This window comes from Orcinus orca, chromosome 10 (assembly GCF_937001465.1).
Source record: "Orcinus orca chromosome 10, mOrcOrc1.1, whole genome shotgun sequence".
Taxonomy (NCBI): domain Eukaryota; kingdom Metazoa; phylum Chordata; class Mammalia; order Artiodactyla; family Delphinidae; genus Orcinus; species Orcinus orca.
In genome coordinates, this window is record NC_064568.1 from 31,123,359 (window position 1) to 31,137,788 (window position 14,430).

At 52.4% G+C, this 14,430-nt stretch overlaps 1 protein-coding gene across 1 annotated transcript in view; it reads right to left on the reverse strand.

Annotated features, from left to right (window-relative positions):
- Positions 1–12,320, reverse strand: part of ABHD6 (abhydrolase domain containing 6, acylglycerol lipase) — a 118,010-nt gene extending 105,690 nt beyond the window's left edge. Inside the window, exon 1 of the mRNA XM_033424681.2 lies at positions 7,827–12,320. The gene's annotated coding sequence lies outside the window, so the exon portion shown is untranslated. The remainder of the gene's footprint in view (positions 1–7,826) is intronic.
- Between the last annotated feature and the right edge of the window lie 2,110 nt (positions 12,321–14,430).

Here is a 14,430-nt window from a genome sequence, read left to right on the forward strand (position 1 = left end):
CCCTGGTGGAGTCAAAAGTCAAATCAAGTCAGTATGCCCCCAAAGTTAATGTTTTCACTAGTCTAGTGTAACCCCATATTACAGGTGAGGAAATTGAGATCCAAGGCCACACAACAAATGCATGGCAGAGCCAAGCCGAAAATGCAAGTTTCCAGTGGTCCAACCATGGTACCCTGTGGTCCAACACCACCACCTAGTGGTCTTGCCGGGAACTTCGCTTCAGTCAAAGGATGAACCTAGAGAGAGGGCACAGGTCCAGATACCCCAGGAAGCAGCTACCCGCCTGCCCTTGGACTCCATACTCAGCAGTGGGGAAGCCAGGCCAAGGCACCAACTCCACATGCTCTCTTTAGGTTGTCATCAGAATTCACACATCCCCCCTACACACACACACACACAAAGGCACCCCTCTCCCAGGGCAACAGAGCTATCCCTCCGAGTTAATACTTGTAAAACTCCTAGATTGGCCCTGTGCGATAGGAATAGCATGTGAGCCAATTTGTAATTTGAAATTTTCTAGTAGCCACATTAAAAAAGCAAAACAAGGGAACTTCCTGGCAGTCCAGTGGTTAGGACTTGGCGGTTTCACTGCCGTGGCCCACGTTAAGCAAGCCGTCCGGCACGGCCAAAAAATAAATTAATTAAAAAGCAAAAAGAAACAAGTAAAACTAATTTTAATAATGTATTTTATTTAACATAGGGGGTCAGCAAACTACAGGCAATGGGTCAAATCTAGCCCACCACCTGTGGGTTTGTTTTTTTTTTTGCGGTACGCGGGCCTCTCACCGCTGTGGCCTCTCCCATTGCAGAGCACAGGCTCCGGACGCGCAGGTCCAGCGGCCATAGCTCACTGGCCCAGCTGCTGCGCGGCACGTGGGATCCTCCCGGACCGGGGCACGAACCCGTGTCCCCTGCGTCGGCAGGCGGACTCTCAACCACTGTGCCACCAGGGAAGACCCCACCACCTGTTTTTTAAATGAAGTTTTATTGGAACATATCCACACCCATTTGTTTATGTACCAGCCACGGCTGCTTTTACACTGCAACAGCAGAGTTGAGTATTTGCTTATTTGAGACTGGATGGCCTACAAAGCTGAAAATACCCACTACCTAGTCCTTTACAGAGAAAGTTTGTCGATCCTTGATTTAACCCAATATATCCAAGTTTGGTCATTTCAACATGTGATTCAATATAAAAATTATTAATGAGCTATTTTACATTTTTTATTATACTAAATTTCTGAAACCCGGTGTGTCTTTTATACTTACAGCACATCTCTATTTGGATGAGACTCATTTCAAATGCTCAGTGGATACATGTAGCTCATGACTATGGAACTGGACAGTGTGGGTTTAGAATAAGGCCCTGCATGTAGCAAATATCATAGAGGTGCTCACTAAATACGTAAATAAATAAATTCCCCAGAAGTATTAAGCCCTAACAACCTGGAACATCCATTGCTTGTTATGAATCAACCTTTTTCCCATGTTTCTAGAATGGTGCTAGCAATGTGGTATCATCCTTGGGAGAACTGAAAACATCATCACTCAAATCATGTTCCAAAAGACTTAATTTATTTGCAAAATCCCAGCTGTGAAAAGCTGCCCTGGTAGCAGCCTGTCCTCTTCTAAGCAGCTTTGCAGCCTTGCTGCCGATAGAGATAATCATAATAACGACTAATATAATTCACATATAGAGAGCCAGCCATTTGCTAGGCATTTTCTGAGCATTGTTTCATTTAATAACAGAAATAATGATGATGTCCCTCAGGAGGCCTACCCTGACACCCCATGCTGGCTTAGGCGTCCCCTCTGCGCTCCAAAGGTGCCCGTCTTCCCCCATCACAGCCCTTCTCACTCTGTGCCACGAGCTCCAAGAAGATTTGCCCCCTCTGCCCCAGGGACCCAGCCTAGACCTGGCCCCTGGGAGCTCTCAGATCAAGGTTTGTTGCATTCAAATGACCCCAAAGAACGCAGTGGGCTATCTGGTTGATTACATTCGGCAGGTATTTCTCAAGCACCTGCCTCTAGGGTGCAAGGCTGCGGTGCAAGTTCCCAAGGATCACATGCACACACAGCCTTGTTCACGCTCTCTGTTTCCTGCTCTTTCCCACTCAAGAACTTTCCCAAAGTTGATAAGGGAAAAGCAGGCAACTTAGTTCAATTTGCTGTTTTAAAACTACTAGCTCCTTTGTGGAGTTTCAGGCTAAGGGGAAAACTTGGAGACACCTGGAAAGTTCCTCTGGGGGTGGTCCTCACAGAGCTGTTGGTTTGCCTCGTTCTTTCTTCGGCCAGACTGAGGGGCTGCTCTTTGAACGAGCGGAGTAGAAGGGTACCACGGTGCCCTGATTAAGCAGGGTGGGCCCGTGAGCATTTTGGTTTCACAAAGGGCTGTGCGCAGGGCTGAGATAGGCTGGGACCTGGGGCCCTTTGCTGCAGTGCTGCAGTACTTGCACCTGGACACACCTCTCCTCCAGCAACAAAGTACAAAGAAACTGTATGTGACTAAAATAACTGCATGCATGCACAGTTGGGGCAAATTCTGGGCCCAAAAGATACAAAAGACCAAAAACCCCAACTGCCACTTTTGAAGAGCCTGGAGCAAAAGTAGGGGGTCAGGAGCAAAAGCAGGGTACTGCACATGCCCCCTGCACACAACAGCACCTAAGGGGTGGGCCAACCACCTAAGCCACCCCTCCCGCTCGACCCCCCGGACACACCCCTACCCTCACCCCATATAAGGAACAAGCTCGCCCCTGCCTCAGGGAGTGAGCCAGCAGGCAAGGAACATGTTGTTTGCTCTCACTCCCCCGCTGCAGCAGGTGCCCCAGTAAAGCATGCCTGAATTTCTTGTCTGGACTCTGATCAACTTCTATCGATTAAGGGGGCCAAGAACCCTGGTTGGTAACAGGGTGAATCCTTGGGTTCCCTCCATGCCAGAGGCCTTGTAAGCAATGAGGTGCTGTGTGCACCAATGCTGGGTAGGATGCCAGCCACAAACATTTGACATGTCTGGGATTCTGGGAGGGAATCCAAGGAAAGAGGAAGGTCCTTCAAGATGGCCCCAGTAACCAAGGTTTAGCTACCAGAAGGGAGGGGTTATGAGCTGAACTGTGTCCCCTCAAAAAAAATACGCTGACGTTCTAACCACCAGTACCTCAGAATGTGACCTTATTTGGAAATAGGGTTATAGTAGATGTAATTAGCTAAAATGAGGACATACTGGAGTAGGGTAAGCCCCTAATCCGATATGACTGGTGTCCTTATAAGAAGATGGCCACATAGGCTTCCCTGGTGGCACAGTGGTTAAGAATCCACCTGCCAATGCAAGGGACACGGGTTCAAGCCCTGGTCCGGGAAGATCCCACATGCTGCAGAGGAACTAAGCCTGAGTGCCACAACTACTGAGCCTGTGCTCTAGAGCCCGCGAGCCACAACTACTGAGCCCACACACCACAACTACTAAAGCCCGCGCACCTAGATCCCGTGCTACACAACAAGAGAAGCCACCACAATAAGAAGCCCATGCACCACAACAAAGAGCAGCCCCTGCTCGCCACAACTAGAGAAAGCCCATGCGCAGCAATGAAGACCCAACGCAGCCAAAAATAAATAAATAAAATAAATAAATTAAAAAAAAAATAGATGGCCACATGAAGACAGAGACACAGGGGCCATGTGATGACCAAGACAGAGACTGAGTTATGCAGCTGCAAGCCAGGGAATGCCAAGGACTGCCAGCAAACTCCCAGGAGCCAGGAAGAGGCCAGGAAGGGTTTCCCTGCAGGTTTCAGAGGCAGCATCATTTTTAGGCTTCTAATTTTCGGATCTGTGAGACAACTTTTTGTTATTTTAAGTCACCCAGTGTGTGGTCCTTTGTTATGGGAGTCCTAGCAAACTCATACAGGAAGGGACTTGTGAGTTTAGGGTGGTGGCCAAGCTCACATCCACCCCTAGAGCAGCCGCAGGGCACATCGGGCTCTGTGGCAGAGATGGGCTAGGTGTTTGGGGACCCTCTCCCTTCTTCTTCCTGGCCACCTGGTCACACAGCACTCCCAGCCTTCTCACATCTAGAAGTCATGTGATTTGCTCTCACCCATAGGATGTGTCAGCTCCAGGCCAAGGTGGTCAAGGGTGGGCATGTTCTCTCCAGGCCCCTGTCTCTCCTCCCTCATCCCGCAGCCGGGTGTAGAGGACTCAGGGAAGGACTCTGAGGCCCTAGGAGATGGCACAGCCACCAGATGGGAGGAGCCTGCGTCCCCAGATCAGCATGTGGCAGGTGGCCTGCTGAACACCAGATTGCACTGTGCTGTAAAAAACACATTTTTTTTTTTAGTACGTTTGAGCAACTGGGATTTAGGGGCTGTTTGTTACAGCAGTGAGGCAACCCTGACCTGTGCAGGTTCTTGGAGGTGTGAGAAGCAGAAAGTAAACTTGGAAACGACTTCCTCCCTAAACTCTGGGATACCCTGGGACTGAGCAATTCTGCTATGGGTCCCTTCAACAGGATGTAGAGAGTAAGGACAGGGAGATATCCCCCTCCTCTCCCCTTAGCACCTTAAGAACTTAGAGATGCCCCTCCCCTGCCCCAGGTCTGCTGCTGGAGCACTTGGAGGTTCCATTGCTTCCCCCAGGAGAGTGACCTGTGCTGGTGATGGTGATGGCAGGGGCGAGGAGCTCTGCAAGGAGCTGAGGTCCCTGAGGGCAGACAAGAGGCAGCAGGTGGGCACCCCTGAATCCCAGACATGTGCCCACCTTAGAGTAGGACTCGTGCCTCTCCCCGCTTGGCAGAGCTGAACAGAACAGAGGGAGGGTGGGGCTGGCAGTGTCTCTGCTCTTCAGGGTCCAGACAGACCACAGGAAAAGGAAGGAGCAGCTTCTGAACCCCCAGCAAATTCACATCCGCTGGTCTGTTCGCCGTGGGACATGGAAGATGCTACTTTTGATGTAAAAGCTCTTTGTGATGGGCTGGAACCTGGCGTAAGCTGGAGCCCTGGTGTCCTTCATGGATTCCCCTGAACACAACAAGGGCCCGGTGCTGGGCCCACCACTCCTGCCAGCGCACCCACAGCCCAACACAACACAGTGCCACAGCTGCTCCAGCTGCTAGAACAGTGAAATGCTTCTGCGCACTTAGCAACAGCGCTGCCCCTTGTGCCCCTTGACCCCTACCCTAGGCCCCCCATTCCTTCTTAGGATCCAGTAACTAAACGGTATGCCTGGCAAAGCATGGGCATCTTAAGACCCTGCTTTGGCTCCATGGCCAGGATCTGCCCTGATTGGTGGCACGCAGGTTATGCTAATTGTTAACTATTTCGATCCCATCCCAACCCCAACCTCACTTACCCCTCATCACATTCCTCCCCTTGTCTAGTGATTCCCCAGCCATCCCAATGCTCCACGGTAAACACCTCCAGGGTGGCCAAAGGCTGAACTAGCTTCCCAAATGCCCGTTGGCTGCAAATCCTCCCTGTTGAATTAATAATAATAATAATAGTACCAGTTACCATTTCTTGAGCATTTACTATGTGCCAGGCACCAGACTGGTGCTTTCTATGTGTAAAAGGCACTTGGGGCTGACCTAGCTGGGGCCCAGACAATGCCTTCAACCCCTCTTCTGTGGCTATTTGCACCCACTGAGAAGACACAGCTCCTGTCTGTACCTGTTTGGGGAGGGGAGAAGTGGTCAGCAGAAGGTATGTCATCTGTTCCCCATCTGGCTTCTGAACTGGTTGGGTTAGGGGCATGAGGCCAGATGCTTACAGAATATTCCAGAGATTCTGGGAGCAACTGTGGGTTTAAACAGAACACTATGGGGAAAAACTGAACTTTGCCCTGAACCCAGCACTGCCCTTGTACCCAGGGGGCAGCCAGAATCAGCTCCCCTGACTCCAATGCTTGGGTTGCTGGATAAAACGTAGGATGCCCAATTACATTTGAATTTCAGATAAACCATGAGTAATTTTTTCAGTATACGTATGTCCCATGCCACCTTTGGTACATACTTACACTGTTTATCTGAAATGCAAATGCAACTGGGCATTCTGTATTTTAATTTGCTCCATCTGGAGACCCTATGCCTGGCAGTGGTTTCACAGGCAGTAGGTATGGACCTGTGGGCCGAGCAGGAGAGGAGGAACAGGGAAGCCCCATGTGAGGCCTAAACTGAGTCTTACACTGTGGGCACAGGGAGTCGGGCCCTTCTCAGAAGAATCCGATGGGGGAGATTCGACCTGGGACCCCGCTCAACGTCCCACCCCAGCAGGCCTTCCCTGACTACCCTGTCTACCATAGCAGCCCCTCAACCTCCATCGCTTTCTCCTGGTTTACCTCTTCTTATAGCCTTGATACTCAAGTGTGGTCCACGGACCAGCAGCATCAGCATCGTCAGGGAGCTTGTTAGAAATGCAGAATCTCACCCCACTCACGTCACTGAAGGATCAGAACCTACATTGTAACGCGATCCCCAGGTAATTCCTGTGATGGTAAAGATTGAAAAGTGCAGCTCTGTAGCACGGACCACAGCCTGACACTACTTCATCTATCTGTCATCTGCTCTCTGTGAGGGCCCATGTCTGTCTTGCTCTCTGCTATACACCCCAGGACAGAAAGAGGAGCACATATTAAGTGCTCAATAAACATCTGTTAATGAATGAATGAATGAATGAATGAATGAATGAGTGAATGAACAAACAAACCAGAATTCAAACCCAGCCTGGTAATTTCAACCTGAGTCGCTCTGTGCCTGTTGGTTCACTAACTCATTTTGGCGTAGAGCCGGGATTCAGTGGCTCCAGATCTCCCTCTACTGGCTGTTCTGAACGACAGGATTATATGCTGAATGAATGAATGTGTCCTACCCACCTCATGCAGCTTTCTGAGGATAACTCCTGTTCGGGGTGTTTTCCCGCCTGATTTCACCAAAACCCTGTGACAAAGGAAGGGAGGTACTCATTTGTTCCCAGTTTTCAGGTGTGGAAACTGAGGCCCAGAGAAGTTAAGTTTCTTGCGTGAGCTCACACAACATGAAAGTGGCGGAGCCAGGATTTGAACTCACAAACTCTTGATTCCAATTCAAGGCCTCATTCCCTAGTCCATACTCATTTATCCCACAGTGACTGAGTGCCAGCCCCAACCTGGGAGCTGGGAGGGTGTTAATAAAATTAACTAAGAAGCCCTGGAAGCCCAAGGCCTCACCAGGCCAGATGGATCCTCAAGGAGTGGTGATAGTGCTGTGCAGATTCAAAAATTGCAGGAGCACAAAGGTGGGCTCGACTAATCTCCTGGAGGACTCTTGGAAGACTTCCCAGAGGAGGTGACATCTGAAAGTTAGCCAGCAGAAGATGGGGCAGGAGGAACATTCTAGGTGGAAAGACCAGAACGTGCAAAGGCCTGGAGTCCTGCTCAGAGAACAGTGAGCCAGAGGAATATGATGAGGGACGAGGCTGGGCCCGCCTGCAAAGGCCTGGAATGGCAAGAGGGTGGTGGCCCTTACCCACATGCCAGCTGTACTCCCAGGACGGAAACTTCTCCTCCGGCTTCTGCCAATGCCGATCCCAGAGGTAGGAGGCCTGGCCTTGGCCGTCGAGGGAGATGCCTTGGAAGAGCAGCTGCAGGGTGCGGGGGGACCTGCTTCATGCCTAAGCCCCCTGGTTTGGTCTGGCCTGCTAGCCCCCGAGTTGCTCTTTGGGCCTGCCTGACTCTGCCTCCCTTGGGCGGAGGGCCCTGGACACCTACTCCCCTGGACAGCTGATCCTGGAGCCCCCTGGTCTCTGGCCATCCAACAGGTAGCTGGTGGCCTGGGATGGCCCCACTCCCAGACTGACCTGAAGGGGGCCTTTTGGAGCCGCTTCCTGGGCAAGGGTCCCTCCTTCAGGTGCTTGTGGCCATAGCTGACGTTCCAGGCGACCTGGGCGGCAGTCTCCTTCCGGATGTGCTCCTGCCAGCAGGCTTGCTTCTGGGAGGTGACTAGATCCCTCGTGGCAGTGAGGGCAAGGGGGCGGGGGAGGGAGGAAACATTCTGCCGCCTATGTTTGCACTGCTGGTGCCTCATCTCCAAGGATACGTGCAGCCAATGAGGGCTGGGTTGCCAAGGCCCTGCCGGAGAGGAGAGGCTGGGCTGCTCAGGGCACTGCGAGCCACACACAGGCAGTGGGTGGGACGGACCAGACTGAAAAAAGGAGCAAAGGCCACACCTACCCAGGGTGCCTGGGAGGGGGCCCTGTTCTGCCCCAGAGGAACCCAGGGCCCAGGCCTTTCCTCCTCATACCCAGAGGATCCCAGGTGGCGCATGGGGTTCCACTGCCTCTATTCCATTCAGCAAACCCCAGTGTACACGTACTGCATGCCAGGCACCCAAGGGGGTCTAAAGAGAGGTCGTCTCCACTCCAGGAAGCTCTGGTTACTCCTCACACACAGCTCTGCCACTTGACAGCGGTATGGCCTCATCTGTACAGCGAGATGATGGCGGGAACTACCCTTAGTGTTCAGAGAATGACGTTAGAACAGTGTTTAACAACGTGAGACAAACAGCACCTGGCACGGAGGAAGCCCTCTGTAAACGTCAGCTGATGATTAACAAGCACCTGCTAGGTGCCAGCTGCTAGGCTGCACTCCGTGTGCCTTAAGCCACCTGCGTGATTACTGGGGCTCGCAGAGCCTCCTATTCAGGTGGGGAAATGGAGGCCTGGAGAAATGATGTGCCCCAGGGCACACTACTGGTGTATGGTGGTACCCACTCTGTGCCAGGCCCTGAGCTGGGGCTTCACTGAGTGACTTCACTCAACGACTAATAGGCTTTTTTTAAAAAAATATTTATTTATCTATTTATTTATTTGGCTGTGCCAGGTCTTAGTTGCGCCATGTGGGATCTAGTTCCCTGACCAGGGATTGAACCCCGGACCCACTGGACCACCAGGGAAGTCCCACTAGTAGGCTCTCTTACGTCACTTTTCCAGGTGAGAAAAGTGATGCTCAGCAACATTAAATGGTCGCACTGGGATTGACTCCAAAGCCCACATCTCTGTTACAGACTCTCCCACGGAATGTGACAAGCATCGTGAGAGAGGTGCAGGCAGGGCGGGGCGGAGGAGGACCCACCAGTCACCCCAACAGCACCATGAAGTCAGCCTTCTGGATCCTCACACCCTCTGCCTTCTTGACCAGGACCCTCTGGGTGAGTACCAGTGAGAAAGAGTTACCCACAATGCCCTGGGGCCACTTGCCTTTCCACTCTGCTGGGTATGCTCTTGTTTATTCATTCAACAAACATTCACTTGCTCTTGACCCTGTGCCAGACACACAGCCAGGTACTAAAGGGAGATGAGAAGGGACAGAGCCCACAGGCTTCCTGCCCTCAAGGTTTCTCAGTACAGGAGAGACAGATGCCCAACCAGGTGGATAGAGGGGCAGGCAGGGAATTTGGGGGATGGTCTGGGAAGTCTTCCTGGAGGAGGTGTCCTTTGATTAAGAACTGAACCATAAACACTGGTTCATGGCAACTCTCTTGCTGCAAGGTAGGTTGGGTAAGGACGGAGGGAGGAAAGTCAAGAGTTAGGGGGCTGGGGGTGGCAAGACCCTGGGGTGAAACGGTAGTGGGGTCTGGTGCCAGAACTCAAGAAAGCCTCCCTGGCCCAGACCGCCCCCACCCACAGACTGGTAAGCCCAGGTGTTCAGAGCACAAAGAGGGCAGAGGTGGGTGTCCCCCTCCTTGGGGCTTCGGAGACCCTGTGCCTTCCCCGCCACCTGGGCTGCCCACGGTGCTTCAGTTTAAGGATCCAAGGCGGCCCCTGGTGGTCACTGCAGTGACAACAGCCCAGGCGGCTATCCTCCTGCCCAGTGGACAGGCTACCTCCGAAGGGAGGGGAGTGGGAGGGTGCAGAGAGGCAACCCCTGAAATGTTGCCTTCCAGTTGGCACAAGGACAGCCAACCGCCCACAAGGAGAGCCGCCTTCAGATTCTGTTCCCTTGTCTGCGGGCGCCCACCCTGTGCCAGGCCCTTGTGAGCAGCTTCAGGACCCCAGGTTTTAATTCAGGTTTCCCAGGTTTTAACACAACTTGATCATCGCTACCCTCTCTGAGCCCTGGCAAACTCCCCTGTAAAAATTTGGGGATAATCTTAAGAGTCAGTGCCTCATTGTTACTTAGGACATTTGTCTTACTGTAGATTTAAAAACTCATTTAAAAGCCACCAACAACCCCAGGGAAGGTGTGGAGGCAGCCCCCAGGTCTGTCTCTGGCCTAGGCCTGCGCTAGGGGAAAAGAGGTCACTGCAGCTCAGAAACAAGGGGAGGCCAGGAGTCGAGCAGGGGCACAGGTGCCTCCCAGCTTTCTGGCCACGCTCCCAGGCCACCAAGGACCCACTCTATCCATTTCCACGGATGATGCCCAACCTTAATCCCCAGGCTGGGGCTCTGTCCAAGACAAGGGCCTTTCCTAGGACTCAGTACTTGTGTCTTTAGAGTAGCCCCTCCTGGAATTAAGCTCTCAGAGCACTTTACACGAGTAATAGTAATTCTGTGAACCCTTACCGTGTGCTGGATACAGTGATATTCTTTCTGTGCGTTTTGTTGGTTAATCCTAAGGGCACTGTATGGGGCAGGTCCCATTGCCCTGTTTCACTGAAGAAAAAATGGAGGCAGTGTTTTCTGTGAGGGTAAACCATCAGCGGAGGTCACAGCAGGACCGGGATTTGAACCCGCTGGCCTGTGCTAATAACCACCACGCTAAACGGCTTCCCTACAAACTACGCCTCCTCTTGTGAGGTATCCCTTCCACTCTGACTTGGGGAGCTGAGTCTCCCCAAAACTCAGGCATCCCCTCCCCCAGCAGCTCTGGGTGAAGGAAGGTTTGCCCAAGTCAGTTGGGAGATAGATGTGTTGTGGGATCTTTCTAGAGGTTAATCTTAGAATGGCTTTTCCCATTATCTTCCCATTTTATGGATGAAGCCACTGAGGCACAGAGACGAGAACTGCGTGAGTTGTCAGCTGAGACTGGAATCCAGACTTGCACCTGCAGCATCTGACCTGCTGCTTTCTGAGCGTTTCACACACATTAGGTTCTTTTGCTGCTACTAGTGGGGCCTGAAGCAGGCATTTCCAGGGCTCGGTGCCTCTGCCAGGACTTGCCTCTCCTCTGAGATCATCCCACCAGCGTTCAGCATCAGCTTTGCCTTAAGAATGTCCACACTGACAGGGAGGGGTGTCCTGGTGCCTAGGGAAGGCGGTGGTCACGGCAGAGGGAGTAAAGTGGGCAATAAAAGGCCTGCGGGATCCTTTCATCTTCGAGCTTTGTCCTGGGGAGATAAGCAGGGCCGTTGGATGCGAGCCACAAATCAGGCTCGTAAACTCCCCATCTCCTGCCAGCCTGCTTTAGCGGAGAACTCTAGCGGAAGAAGGAAGGGGTGTGGGGTAGGCCACCCTAAATTCCTTGCACATGAGCCGGTCCCCTGCGGGCTCAGGGGCCCAGACAAAAGCCTTATCACAAAGCAAAAAGGATCCCTTTGTTTAGAAAGATTCCTCCCACCATGTTTTTGGGCAGCATCCTGAGACCAAAGCCAGAGAGAAAAAATCAGATTCAGGCTTGCCTTGAGCGATGTGACATTTTCACTCCCTCTTGAAGTTATGAGTTGCTATTGTGAGGAAAAGAAAAAAATTAGCTAAACAAGCTGTTTCTGGGAGAGTTTTCATTAGCTGAAATACTCTGATTACAAAGCCCCTTCCCCCCACAAGGGAATGGAGACTTGGAAAGATTTCATTCCTTTGGCTGAGCACTAAGGCCAAAGGGCACTTAAATGAACGATCTTGCTCCCCATTTCAAAATACAAACTGGACTCCCCTGGTGGCACAGTGGTTAAGAATCCACCTGCCAACACAGGGAACGAGGGTTCAAGCCCTGGTCTGGGAAGATCCCACATGCCACGGAGCAACTAAGCCCGTGCGCCACAACTACTGAGCCTGTGCTCTAGAGCCCACGAGCCACAACTACTGAAGCCCACATGCGTAGAGCCTGTGCTCCGCCACAAGAGAAGCCACCGCAATGAGAAGCCCGTGCACCGCAACAAAGAGTAGTAGACCCCACTCGCCGCAACTAGAGGAAGCCCGCGCGGAGCAACGGAGACCCAATGCAGCCAAAAATAATCTAAGAAAAAACAAACTTGGGGGGTTGACAAGGATTGAGCACTCATTTTGCCACTAACCTTTACTCTGCTAACTTTTTAAAATTAATTAATTAATTAATTTTGGGCTGTGTTGGGTCTTCGTTTCTGTGCGAGGGCTTTCTCTAGTTGCGGCAAGCGGGGGCCACTCTTCATCGCGGTACGCGAGCCTATCACTGTCGTGGCCTCTTTTGTTGCGGAGCACAGGCTCCAGACGCGCAGACTCAGTAGTTGTGGCTCACGGGCCTAGTTGCTCCGCGGCACGTGGGATCTTCCCAGACCAGGGCTCAAACCCGTGTCCCCTGCATCGGCAGGCGGACTCTCAACCACTGCGCCACCAGGGAAGCTGATACTCTGCTAACTTTTAAGGCTGTGCAGTTTTCAAGGCAAATTAAATCCCTATGTGCCCAACTCATTTTGCACCAAACTCATCAAAATGTGGCTTTCAAGGCCCCTTTGAAGTCTTAAGACTAGACACATGGTCAAGGGCCCACGTGTTTACAAACGCACTGGAAACAAAGGGAAACGTTAATAAAATGTTTCCTTCTTGGCAGCACTGCTGATGAGTGCTTCACGGGGTTGCAGAGGGAAACTGGATGAGGAAGAGGAGGGCGTCTGGGCTTGGAAGGGGCCAGGCCTCCTCTGGCTTGGGGATCTCTGCAGGGCAGCTGGCAGCTGCGGTCTGCCTAATCTCCACCAGCCACCAAAAGAGCGATCGTCCAGCCAACCCTTGGTAGGAAAGGGGCAAAGTCAGCCAGTGAAAGTCACAAAGGGCCTGGCACCGCTGGTCCAGGGTCAAGTTTCAGTTTTCAATGTGTCTGCACAAACAACAGCCGGTTCCCATAGCAGGAAGTCCAGGTGCAGATAACAGTCGCCCTGTGGTTCTAGCCACTGACCAGTAGAGAGACGCACAAATTTCACTCTGAGACGTCTTGGACGTAACTGTCGGGGGACCACCAGGTGCAGCCCCAGGTGCTAACAAGCGGCCCGTGGAGGAGGCACATTACCTGGCTGGGTTTGATCATAGAGAGCAGTGGCCAACACTCTCACAGCTCCCAGTGGGATTCCATCTGACCCTCACAACCACCCCAAGGGGGGCACATTCTGAGAGGTGAAGCAAACTCCTCAAGGCCACACAGCCAGTGAGCACCCGAGCCAGGACTTAAGCCCTAGACTACCTGATGCCAAAGTCCAGCTGTTAACTTACAAATGCAGTCTCCCCAGAAACCACCTGGCTTCAAGCTGGGCCCCTGTTTTCTTCTTCGGGCAAACTCAGCCGACTGCTGCCTCTCCAGACCCACTGGGCAGAGTCTGCATTCCCCAAAGCCCACGGGCCTCCTGCGGTCCAGGACCAGACATTCACGGTGCAGGCCCACAGATAAGGGTGCTCCCTTCAGAAGGACGGGCAGGAGGAACCTCCTTTTCTCCAACCCTCCTCCCACCTCTCAGAGGGACACAAATTGCCATCCTTGATCAACAGCCAGGTGTCAGGAAGAAACACAGAAAGATCTAGAGTCTTCCTTCCCTGCCCTTCCATCCACCACTCACCCCCAATACAAGGCTGGGGGTCCAGAACAGACTTCCCATCATCATGGCAACTGCCAGAGGCTTGCCTGGGGGGGCGGCTCCTGTTCCCACGGTGGGATAAGCAGGGAGGCAGAGCTTCCACTCTGGGGACAAAAAGGCAGGGGGCCCAGGGTCTGCCCCAAGTCAGCTTTGGGACTGCAAACATGTCAATGCAGCACCTGAGTTAGTGTCGTCACCATAAAATCATGTCACAGCACTGCTGTAGGGCAAGAGGAGGCAAGGGCTAAGTGTGTCCTAAGCACACAGCAAGGAGAAGCTTCCCGAACAGAAAGGAGGAACAGAGGCAGAGAGGATGGAGGGAAGGCGGCACCACCAATTCCAAACCCTGCTGTCCAAGGGCGATGGGATGACAGGTGATACTGCTTCCCTATTTCAAGGGTTTCCCAGGTCATCAGGAAAAAGACTCTCTCACCTTTTTTTTTTTTTTAAACCATAGCCTTCCCCTCAGTGGGTTTCACATCTGGGACTCTTAACCAGGTCAAGCCCTAGCAAACCTCTCCGGGAGGCTGTGTTGGTGCCAGGACCCCTCACCCTGATAAATTCACACTGAGGCCTGCGGAGAAACAGAACGTCCCCCCGCAAAAAAGAGGCGAGGCTCCCTGTTACGACAAGTTGCTTAGCCTGCGTTCTTTCGGCCAGGGTTTGGGAGAGCCGGTCAGAGATGCAAACCATTTACCAAAGGACACCAT